Genomic DNA, 11,324 nt, shown 5'->3' on the forward strand with positions numbered 1-11,324 from the left:
TACGATGACCGATTCGGACAGCCTCTCCGATTTGATTTGCCCAGAACAAAACGGCTGCTGCGATCGGTTTTTGGCGGCCCGCAGCAGGCCCTCCGTAGCCCTTTGAATCAGGCCAGTGGGGGTACCCATGGGTCCCCTATTCCCAACCATGCACAGTGTGGCAGGCACCATGAGGTGCCAGCCACAGGGTGCATGATTTTGCCCAGCCACTTCTTTCTTCAATGGGAGCCTGTGTTCACGTTCGGAACACAGGCTCCCATTGAAGTCAATGGGAGTCTGACCGGATTGTATTCGGATGCATACAGATGCATCGTTCTCGTTTGGTTGGACTCCCCTAATCGTACGGACAGCATTCCAGAACCGAGTCGGTCAGTATACTTTTCGAACGAGATCGGAATCGGCCCCATAGAGTTAACATTCACAAGGAAGCAGCGGCGGCCAGCACAGGTAAATGCGGTAGGGTGGTGAGGCGGGACAGGGGCGGGCAGGGTGGGAGGGGGTAATTTGGCAGACGACAGAATAGGTATAGTTAAATAAATAAATAATATCTATTCAGTCGACTTCCCCCCGCCGTGCCCTGCCCCGTCCCACTGTACTTACCTGTGCTGACTGCCGCTGCAAATAAGCCTAACTAATTTGAATTGCTTCTCCCAAAAAGTAAAACCAGTTGAATTAGCACAGAAAGTGACCAATGGATCACTAAGGAACCAATAAGAGAGAAATAACAGTTCCCTAAATATGTTTGTTGAGACGGCTGTAAGATGCTGCAATGAAAATAAAGAAAGGAAAGAAAATAAATGAAGCAGCATAAAGAATAAACACTCAGCTAAGAACCACTCACAGCCAAGGTCAACTTACAGCCAGGAGACAATGTGCTCCTATACAACCACAAAAATTAAAAGAAACAAAATGCCGTTCGAAGTATATCCATACCAAGGCCCTGATTTATAAAGCTTTGCATCAATTTTTGATCGCAAACCTGATATAAACTGTTAGGAAGGGATTTACTATCCAACGCAAATCTACAAACATTCTACAAATTATCTACAGACATCCATAAACAGGCTTTTTTCTAAATCCTATGCCTCCTCGAGGCAGGCTTAACGAAGATAAATAAATGTTTTTTATTTCTTTCACTTGTCCTACTATGCATGTGTGCTGCATTGTGCAGCACACGTACAAAGCAGGAAAAGTGTTAAAGGATAGTTTTTATACTGGAAGGGTCTCCTTCCAGTACAAAAACTATTCCTTACAGAACCCACACACCCTTGCACTATGGCGCAAAGATGCATGCGTTGGTTCATGGCAACCTATAGTCTGACAGCAGAGGAAAAAAGTGACATATCTTAATAGTTATGGCGCTATTCTGCTCTATCCCTTTCACGCAATTGGTGGTTGCGGGATATACATCAAAAAGCAACAGTTTCCCAGTCTGTCTGTAAGGTCACTGTTTACTAAAGGCAGTTAATTTCTCCTCCATGTATGCTGTTTCTGGTGGTCTTCTACGTGCTAAAACACTTCTCAAATGTAATTAGGGCTTTTAATGAGAGCCACTAGGGATCCTTCTGTGTTTGGTTGCTGTGATCAAGCTAGTTTAGACTTTTGATGAGATGTGCTGCATGGAGTAGGGTGTTGCCTGGACCCAAATGCTAGAGAAGTAAGGTCTTGATTATGAGTTTGGTGGTCCAATGGACCACCAAACCTACGGTGGCATGCAGCAACCACCGCACCTGCGGTCTGACTGCCATATTTTGACTGTGGCCGTCAGACCGCCATAGGACCGCTGCAACCTCCAGCGTTCCATGATCTGAGGCCACAATATGCTGGCAGTGCAGCTGTCTTTGTGCTCCCCCAGTACCTGCATGGCATGGACGTTGCAGTCCATGACGTGCTGGAACGCGCAGTGGCGGTCCAACGGCTCTGACTTTCTAAGGCTCTCCTATGAGCCTTTGAAAGGCAGGGGCATGGGCCAGCCGCCGCAGGACCGCCCACCTGGATTACAGTTTGTAATGCTGCAGGCGCTCGATGGTGGAGTTTGGCGCTGTGGGAGCGGAAGGTGGAGTGCCGCCCCGCTCCTACACTGACAAAGTCATAATCATGAACAGTTTTTTTTCTGAAGTCAGGTTCAAGGAGGAAAGATTTCACTTTAATAAGGAGGAAGAGTTGGTACCATGAAGTCCTGGTTTTCTTTTTGCCGTGTTCTTTAAAGGCGCAGGTCACTCTTAATGGTGAATCAAAGTAATATTGCATTGTGTGTCATCTGGAGAATGAAGCCTTCCAGTTCATTTCAAAGAGCTCGGTTGGAATTTGTGGTTGTCTCTTGCTATTGATAAACAAGAGAAAGATGGGCGCTGGGCCTCCAATTGTGTATGAGGACCAGGCAAGTTTTGACTTGCTGACCGCCACGAGTGTTGGTGATTTTCAAATAAAGTTGTGCATGGTCAGTATATTGATGGTTCTTGAAATCCTTAGGTTCCAATCTTTTTGTAAGGTCATCCAGGGTAAGAAGCACTCTGTGATTCCAAGATTGTAGAAATGATCCTATTCAATTACATTCATTTGTTGTTAAAGTCACCCACATCACTCATCTTGCGACCTACAACAACAGTTGACAGAATAGGTGACACATGGGCCTGTGCTCGAGAGACCCCTCGCAACACAATACCCATATTGGGAACTTCTGTTTTGGTCGCACGAGAAGTTCCAGCCTGCCCCATGGCAGCGATGTCCTGCCCAGGTCGGTGGACAGGTTGGGTTCCCTCTTTAATTTGTGTATGATTGTTAATGAGACCATCAATCATTTTGTTCACACTTAACTTCTCTTCCAGAGGTCACCACAGCAAGGCAGCATGCAGCAAAGTAAATCCACTGCTGACATCAGACACCAGCAAGTAAAAGTAACAGAGCAGCTGACACAGGCGGCCTTTAGAAAGACTGGGATAATATGAAAGTGTTCCCTCGGGCCTGCCTTTTGCTTACCATGTCATTAGCCTGTAAATAGGGCTTACAGTTAACATTGCTGTGCTGGGGAGAGGGCAATTGCAGAGCCTCGACACCTTCAACACACCGGTTTGAATCCCTTACGGCTTGTTGGCGTTCTGGTTAGGAGTGACCTAACTTGTGTATAAAGTATTTAGTGTTCTGATGCAAAAACATAATGTCAAAAGTATTATTAGTGCAGAAATATCAAGTCACAGAATATCGTTGGCAACACTATCAAACAGTTTAAAAAATAATACCACTTTTTAAAGATGGTTTTCTTAAATATAGCTGTAAAAATGTTTTTGGTGTCATTTAATATATGGTATAATATTAATTTCAGCTGTTAGCATGGTTAAAATAATTGTAGTTATTTTTTCACATATAGTTTTCAATTTAAAATGTTTCTTTTTCTTAATTAAGTGAGTTATTTATAGATATACTAGAGAGCTGTTGGATTTTTAGGGGAGTAAGATGGAGAGTACTGAGCGCATTTGTACACTGTCAATTTTAAAAAATGTGGAAAAATACTAGCTGTAGCGTCGTCTTTTGCTTGTGGCAAAAGTAAATGTGGATAAATACAGAAAAAAAGCCCGAAAAATAAATATGGATAAATACAGACGGAAATGGCAAAAAAATAAATACCATAAAACCGGGAGCCCTATTTATAATTCACTAAATGTTATTGGTAATTAATTGTGTATTGTAAATTAAGGATTTATAATTATTTAAATGATTTAATTGCTTAGATAGTTATTTTATGCTATTATGTTTAATTTTTAATGTATATTTAAATTTTTACATTTCGATTAATTATTTTTATTGTAGTAGTGGGTTGTTGGTTGGTAGTGGGGAGTAGCGTGAGATTTGTTTTAATTACTAATGATTTATATTGATGCTAATTAATGTTATTTGCTTATTATTTATTTATTATTTATTGTAGAAATTGTTTTATTTTTTAATTCTTGTTTTTTAAAAAAAACAATTGACAGTAGATTTACATGTATTTCTTTTTTAATGTAATTTATATTTTATTAGCAGGTTGTATGCTTTGTAGGGGAGTAGGGTGGGAAGTCAATTAAATTATATATTATTATATTTTAATGGCAGTTCATTTTTAATTGGTATTTAATTGTGTAATTAAAAATGACTTAAATAAATTTAATTTATTTTGTAATTGTTCTATGAATTTTTGTTTTTATAATGTTAAACTGTGTGTATATGTTTACAATTTTGTTAGTATTTTATATTTTAGTAGATGGTTGTTGGTTTGTCATTCATTTTAGCCTCAGTAACAGAATCCCTCTTTATGATTACCTTATATGTTTTATTAACTGTTGCTTCTTTATTCTTAAATCAATGTATAATCAAGTAGGTCCCTGCTTTTCTATGGCTAATGTACGAGTTAGCCGATTTATCTGGCATAACTTTTCCGTTTGCTCTTCACAGAGATAGCACATTAAGTAACTTCCAGAATGATACTGTACTTTAGGGACAGTTTTTTTATTTTTCAATAAAAATCCTCGCGGGAATACCCCTGGGTGTATCAATTCCATCAGATTAATCAAAATTCAAATTAAAAGGATAGCGTACATCATTGAAACTCTGTTATGGTTTTTGGGGCCAGTCTTTTCCTATAACGACTTAGTAATGAACATGTTGTACAGTGTCAATTTAAAGGGGCAGGAACTTGTTTTTTTCCCTATACGAGCCCCATAACCTGAATGAAGTCTGCCATGATTTCCCTGTGGGTAACTCTCAGCTCCCATTTCAGTGATGTCAAAGAACCAGACCTTCAGTCAATCTCCCTCTTTCATTCAGTTTTACTGCTGGATGATCGCATGCTAAAATATCCTGCATTCGCATTGTTTCTTTTGTCCATGTTTCCCACAGGTAACTAATAATAAAGTGAGCTGAGAACTTCAGCTTGTCCCCTTTGGTTTTGTATACCCACTATGCTCAAGGAGATTTAGAACCTGGTTTAAAGTTTTGGTGGACAGGTACCACATCACAAATGTGGCAGATATCCCATCAGCCTTATTACAAGTGCCTTAGGATATTATACACTTGTAATAAGTCAGATGAGATATCCGTCATTTCTGTGGCGGCGCATCCATTCACCAAATTCTAAATTAGACTCTTAGGGGTCGATTACAATGGCAGTTGGAAAGCATTCCGACCAAATCGGTCTCGGAATGGTTTCTGACTGAATCCATCCGGGGAGTCCGACCGACCGATTACGATGCTGCCGGATACGATTCTGTTGGACTCCCATTGACTTCAATGAGAGCCTGTGTTCTAACCGCATACACAGGCTCCCATTCAAGAAATGGGTGGCTTGGGAAAATCGTGCACCCTGTGGTGGGCACCCCTTGGTGCCTGCCACACTGTGCATTGTTGGAAAGGGGGGTCCCTTGGGCACCCCCAGGGGCCCCATTCGGAAGGTCCGGTTGAAGGGGTGCCTGCTACGGGCCCCCAAAGTCAGATTCCGACAGCCGATCAGAGTCAGAACAACCAATTTGGAAAGGCTGTCCGAATATGGCATCGTTAATCGTTATCTCTCGGTCGGAAACGTGTTACGTAGATTTGTATGAGTCGGCTCCTAACGACTCTGTTCCTCCACATGCCATCTGGAACCGAGTCGGAAAGTCCGAACACTTTAAGAATATTGTAATCGGTCGTACGGAAACCTTTCCGAATCAGTCGGAAATACAGAGTCCGAATCTGATTCAGAAGACCCGAATACGATTCGGAGCCTTTCCGAAAGGCATCGTAATCCACCTCTTAATCTGAAGGGGTAATTTACGGTGCCACAATTTTTAGCTTAGGACACGTGCACAAGGAAACCCCTCTTTCTACTTAACCGGTATTTTCACTGAAATATATACCCAGAAGAGAACAGATGAAATGGTGAGGGTGGTGGGCAACATTAGGATAGCTTCTTAGCTCTTATTATCTGACGTAGAGAGGATTTCTCTTGATGCATCCATTACTAAAGAAGAAATATTACTGGCCATCAAGGAATTTAAATCCTCAATAGCACCAGGCCAAGTCGGGCTGTTAACCAACTTTTATTTAAAAACATCAGTCTTAATTGATCCCCCATCCGCCTTAAAATATTTAATACTATGACACACCAGGCACTCATCATCTCTCCCATGGCTGAGGCCATTAGCTCCCTAATACTAACCAGAATCCATTATCCATTAGGTAACACCTCATATAGGCCGATCACACTACTTAATCTAGATGCTAAGCTGCTGGCGTCCATTGTAGCCTCCAGGCTACGAGGAGTGATAGAGACCAGGGTCAACTCTGTTCTTTCTATGCAGGCAGGCGGGAGATAACACTAAAAAGGTCTTCAATTTGATAGATGTGGCCCAGAGAAGAGGTTTGCAAACAGTACTTCTGTCTTTGGTCACCAAGCGGCCATTCAGCAGAGTAGACTGGGACTACTTACACGCAGTACCCACTAGCTTGGGAGTGAGGAGGGGTTTCTTGGTGGGGCAGTGGCAGGTTATCAGATGATGACTCAGGTGAGAGTGAATGGTAGCACATCGGGATTGATACTGATACAAAGAGGTACCCGGCAAGGATGCCCACTTTCCCCTCATGGTTTGCCCTCACCCTCGAGCTGCAAGCTCGAATTCTAGGGGCAGACAAGTACATCACAGGAGTTAAACTGGATTGTGACACTCATGGACCTGGTGATTTTTCCCGCTGAAAGACGTGCTGCATCGATATCAGCGGAACTCAGAGCTTAACATTAACCTAAGCAAATCAGATGGACCTCAGCATCTCGCTAGCAAGCTGAACCCTGTTCCGGTGGTCAGAGTCGACAATTTGATACCTGGAAATCAATTGGCAACCTCCGTATCAGTTACATGAGATGTTAATATGAGTCTTTCTTAAAAATGATCAAGAGTAGACAATCTGATAACAATGCATTCTTGCTTGGCTGGGTAGGATAGCAAACTTCAAAATGGCTGTTTTACTAAGGAGACACTGGGCCATATTTATAATTGTGCTGTGCTGCGTAAAAGGGAGCGGGCAGGAATGCACCATATCTATCAAGATATGGTGCATTCCTGCTCTCTCCTTGCGTTGGCACACTTTTGGCTGTGGGCGCCAAATCAGGCTCCCTTTCAGCATGATGCAAGGGTGCCTGTGGTGTTGCGGGCAGGATTGTTTTTAAGCAGAAAGGGAAACCTTCCTGCACAAAAACAATTGTTTGAGGCTAGAATGCAGCACACATAGAAAGAGGAAAATAAAGATATTTCTCCTTGTTACGCCTCCCCTGGGCAGGCAAAGCTATTTTAACGCATTCCCAAGTCTACCACTCCTGGTAAATCTGGGAATGCAACAAAATCCATGGGTGGATGCATGGGAACACCCACTCTCCACCCATGAATTGTCTTCCTGGTAAAGTGTAACGAAAAGTAGTGCTTGCGCTGCCTTGCGTTACTCCAGATTTACCAAGCCACGCAGTGCCACGCAAGGTGGCCTTGTGTGGTTTGGTACATCTCTTTCTAGGTTTTGTGTCACCCTGCGTCCTGTTGCATGGCTCAAGGGCGACACAGAACCTTTGATAGAGCTGGCCCTGTATGTGTTCCAGAAACTTGTGTAATTGTTCCTCAGTGCAGACAAGGAATTACAGACAAAGAAGGTGTTGCTTTGAATTTATCTGGCAAGGGTCATGGGCCGGGAGAAGAAAAAGGCAAACCATGCTACAGACCTAAGCGGGGGACTGGTGGCCTCAGGCCCTTTGAAATGTCACCAGGTATCCCTCTTGTGCCAGCTTATCACCTGCGCTAGGCACAAGATAATGAGGACTGGTGCATGAAATACCACACACCAAGCAGTAGGCATTTGTGGGAAGTACCCCCATTAGTAAGTAAGTAAGTAAATTATTGACCGTTCGATTATTTAAAATCTTTACAGTAAAATCAATTAAAATCAGTGCCCACCCCCCATGCCTTCCTCTCCTCGGGCCATCCTTCTGCCTGGACCCCTGTTTCCGACAGTCAATCTTTTGTGGTGAGATCCCTTTTGCAGTTGAGCGGGGTGTTGGTTTCATGTTACACCAGTATTACAATAAAACCCATTAAAAGTGACTGTCTCTTCTTTGCCCATTGATGTGATTGCCAGTTCCTTTTAGTACGAAAAACAGTCTCTGAAGTTCTAAGAGCACATGAGTTTGCACAGCCGTTGTATGTGATAGGACATTTATAAACTAGCTTCTAAAACATGTCTAATTAAATATATAAACTTTGCCACTCTTGCGAGAATATATGTGTTTGTTTCCGAGAGACACCAGTCTGACGCCTCCTTACACGACCGTATGCCAAGGTCCCTTAAAATGGGGTGAAGCAACCTTTGTCGTTCGGTGACCAGTTTAGGGCAGCAGCATAATAGGTGAAGCCAGGATTCCCTTTGATAATTGCATAGCTGACAGGAGACTGCGCCGTCTTCTCGCGCCTATGCTGGGTTAAAGTCTGAATAAAAGTCTCATAAAAAGAATTTTCCTGCAAGCTTGGACCCCTAATGTTTCCCGTAGGTACTGTTGGGCTATCCCCAGAGTATAGGATTCATCCAGTGCCGTTGTGATGGTGTAGTAGCAGAGTGCAGCTCGATCCTTTTCATACGAGATGGCGCGGACTTGCCGCTTCATGGCATTTAACCAGGCCTTTTGCGGAGTGTCAGGTAGAGACAAACTATCAGCTTCAATGTTTAGGGTCCCTAGTGCTTTGCCCAGCTTAATGTGCCAAGGGGAGTCCGCTTCCCTGAAGATTGTTTCCAAGTGATGTTTAAGGGTGTTATTCGAGGCTTTGAGGACCCTGATGCAATACTTTATTAAATCCCCCTGAAGGGCCCAATCTGGTCTGCAAAGCCTTAATTCCAGTCGTAGCCTGGTGTTCTTTGCATGCTTGGGTACTTGCTGCACAGTCTTGTAGGCTTTGACCTGAGCGGCTGCTATGAATTTGTCTAAAGCTCCTGGGAAGGCCAGGTCGCCATAGTTAATGGCCGGTATTAGTTTTCCCTTGAGGACCCTCGGCATAGGATCTGCTGTCGGGTTTGACAGGCGTTGGCTTACGCGTCTCAGTGTAAGGGTTACTCAGTTGGTTTGGGCGATTAGATGTTTTGTGTGTATTGCCGGAGTAGCCCTCTCAGATATCCTAACACCAAGGTAGTTATAGGCTGCTGTTGTTCCAATTTGATGGTATCCCAGTTTCCAAGTAGCTTGCTTTTTGTGGGGATATCTACCAAATACCATTATCTTTGTTTTGCTCTGATTGACTGTCAAGCAGTTTTCCTTGTTGTACTCTCCCAGCTCCTTTAAAGCTCTTTGGAGACCCACCCTGGTGTGATCCATCACTACTGTATCGTTGTCAGCATACTGGAGGATTGCCAGTCTCACTGTGCCCAATCTCTGGGGAACTAGACTGGCCTCTTTCAGGGCACTCCCCATATCTGCAGTATAAAGATTGAATAATAATGGGGCCAGGACGCAACCCTGCTTCAGGTCATTGTTGGTTTCGACTCTTGATGATAAGGCTGTGGGGCTTATCTTGACTTGGACCCAGGTGCCCTCATAGAGAGCTATGATTGCTTTCAAAAGCTTTGATGAAATCCCCCAGGCTATCAATTCTCCCCAAAGTCTGCCTCTATTAACTCTGTCAAAGGCTGTGCTGTAATCTATGAAACAGCAAAATAGCGGTGAGTGCCTGTCTTTGACAGCTTGTTTAGAGAGGTAGGCCAGGGCCATGATGTTATCCATTGTTGAGCAGTTTGACCTGAACACGGTCTGGAAGAATGGGAGAATTTTGTTGTTATTTGCCCAAACCTCCAACTCTTTCAGTAGTAATTTCGCATAGGCTTTGGCTTGTACATCAAGCAGGGCCACTAGCATATAGTTGGCAGGATTAGAGTGATCATCTTTTTTTTGGATGGGAAAAAGAACTGATCCTTTCCATGCTTGCGGAATTATTGTCATTGAATAAGCGTGTTTATATAGAGGGGTTAGAATTGAGGCAAAGAATACTTGAACTGATTTAAATGCCAGGGCTGGAATCCCATTGGGTCCTGGAGCCCCATCGTTTCTCATTGTCCTGATCATCCTTGTTATCTCTGGTTCTGAGAAAGCATTGCCCTCAATCGTCCTTGGTCCTACTTCCTGTTTGCTCTTAGAGAGGTGCTCCGTGTCATAACTTATTTCCGGGGTCTTCTTGGGAAGGGCATACTCGGCAGCTGGTAAGTCTCTGGTGTATAATCCCTTTACATATGCTTCCCAATCGTTGCTTGAGATATTATTCTCCTTTCTCGTAGAATGGAAGTTCAGACGGTTGATGTATCTCCATAGGTTGGCGTTGTTCTTTTCCTTTATCAAGGCGAATACTGTGAGCCATTTCTGTTCCGTTTCCTTTCTCTTGTACTTGCCTGCTTTTTTCCTGTAGGCTGATCTCAGTACGGCTATGGAAACCGCTCTTGCGATGTTCCTCTTTTCTTTTTTGCCCTGAGTGCCTTCATGAGGGCGTGTTTACATTGACTCAAGCACTTCTGTACTTGTGGCTTCTTGGGGGTTGATACCTTGTTGGAAAGCATTTTTTTTGCAATGGTTTTACCCTAGTTTCTGCCATAGAATATCCGCCAGGGTTTCCCAATGTCCTATCACCTTCGGGTGGGCCTCCCTCGACAAGCAAGCTTGCCACGTGATGCCCACACCTGAATTTTAGTTCCGAGTTTTGTCCATTTTATTCTTTTAACTGCTCTAAAGCGTTTGTCTCCTGTGGGTTCACCCATTACTTTCTGGAGGTCTGCAGATTCCATTCCCAAGTTGAAGGTTGCGTTGTGAGGCCTTGCCCTCTGTCGTGACCGATGAAATCACTCAACTTATTGCCCAATTTCTCAGTGGTTAGAATATAGTCAATGGTGGATATATTCCTAAAGGTCAGTTTAGGGCACCACGTGGGTGAGCGTAGTTTCTTTGTGTGATAAGTTGAGTGGAGTTTAAAGTTTTTAAGAAAAGAGAGCAGCGGGACAGCATTGTGTCCTTTGTTTCGCTTGCATGAGGCCCCTTACAGTCCTCTCGAGATGAAGTCACCGGCGATGATCACATTATGATGCTCATATTTGATTAATATTTCTTACAGTGTGGTGATGAGTAATTCCATACTAGCTTGTGTCAGTGCTGGATTGATATAGCAGTTTATTAACAGTAGGCGACACGGCTGACGACTGGCACTTAGCCTGTCAATTGTCATTGCTTGCAGGTCTGGAGAATTTACTCTTATTTCTGTGATTTTAAGTTTACGGGCATGACTTATAAAGATCAACAGACCCCCTGA

The sequence above is a fragment of the Triturus cristatus genome, chromosome 1_2 (assembly GCF_964204655.1).
Source record: "Triturus cristatus chromosome 1_2, aTriCri1.1, whole genome shotgun sequence".
Taxonomy (NCBI): domain Eukaryota; kingdom Metazoa; phylum Chordata; class Amphibia; order Caudata; family Salamandridae; genus Triturus; species Triturus cristatus.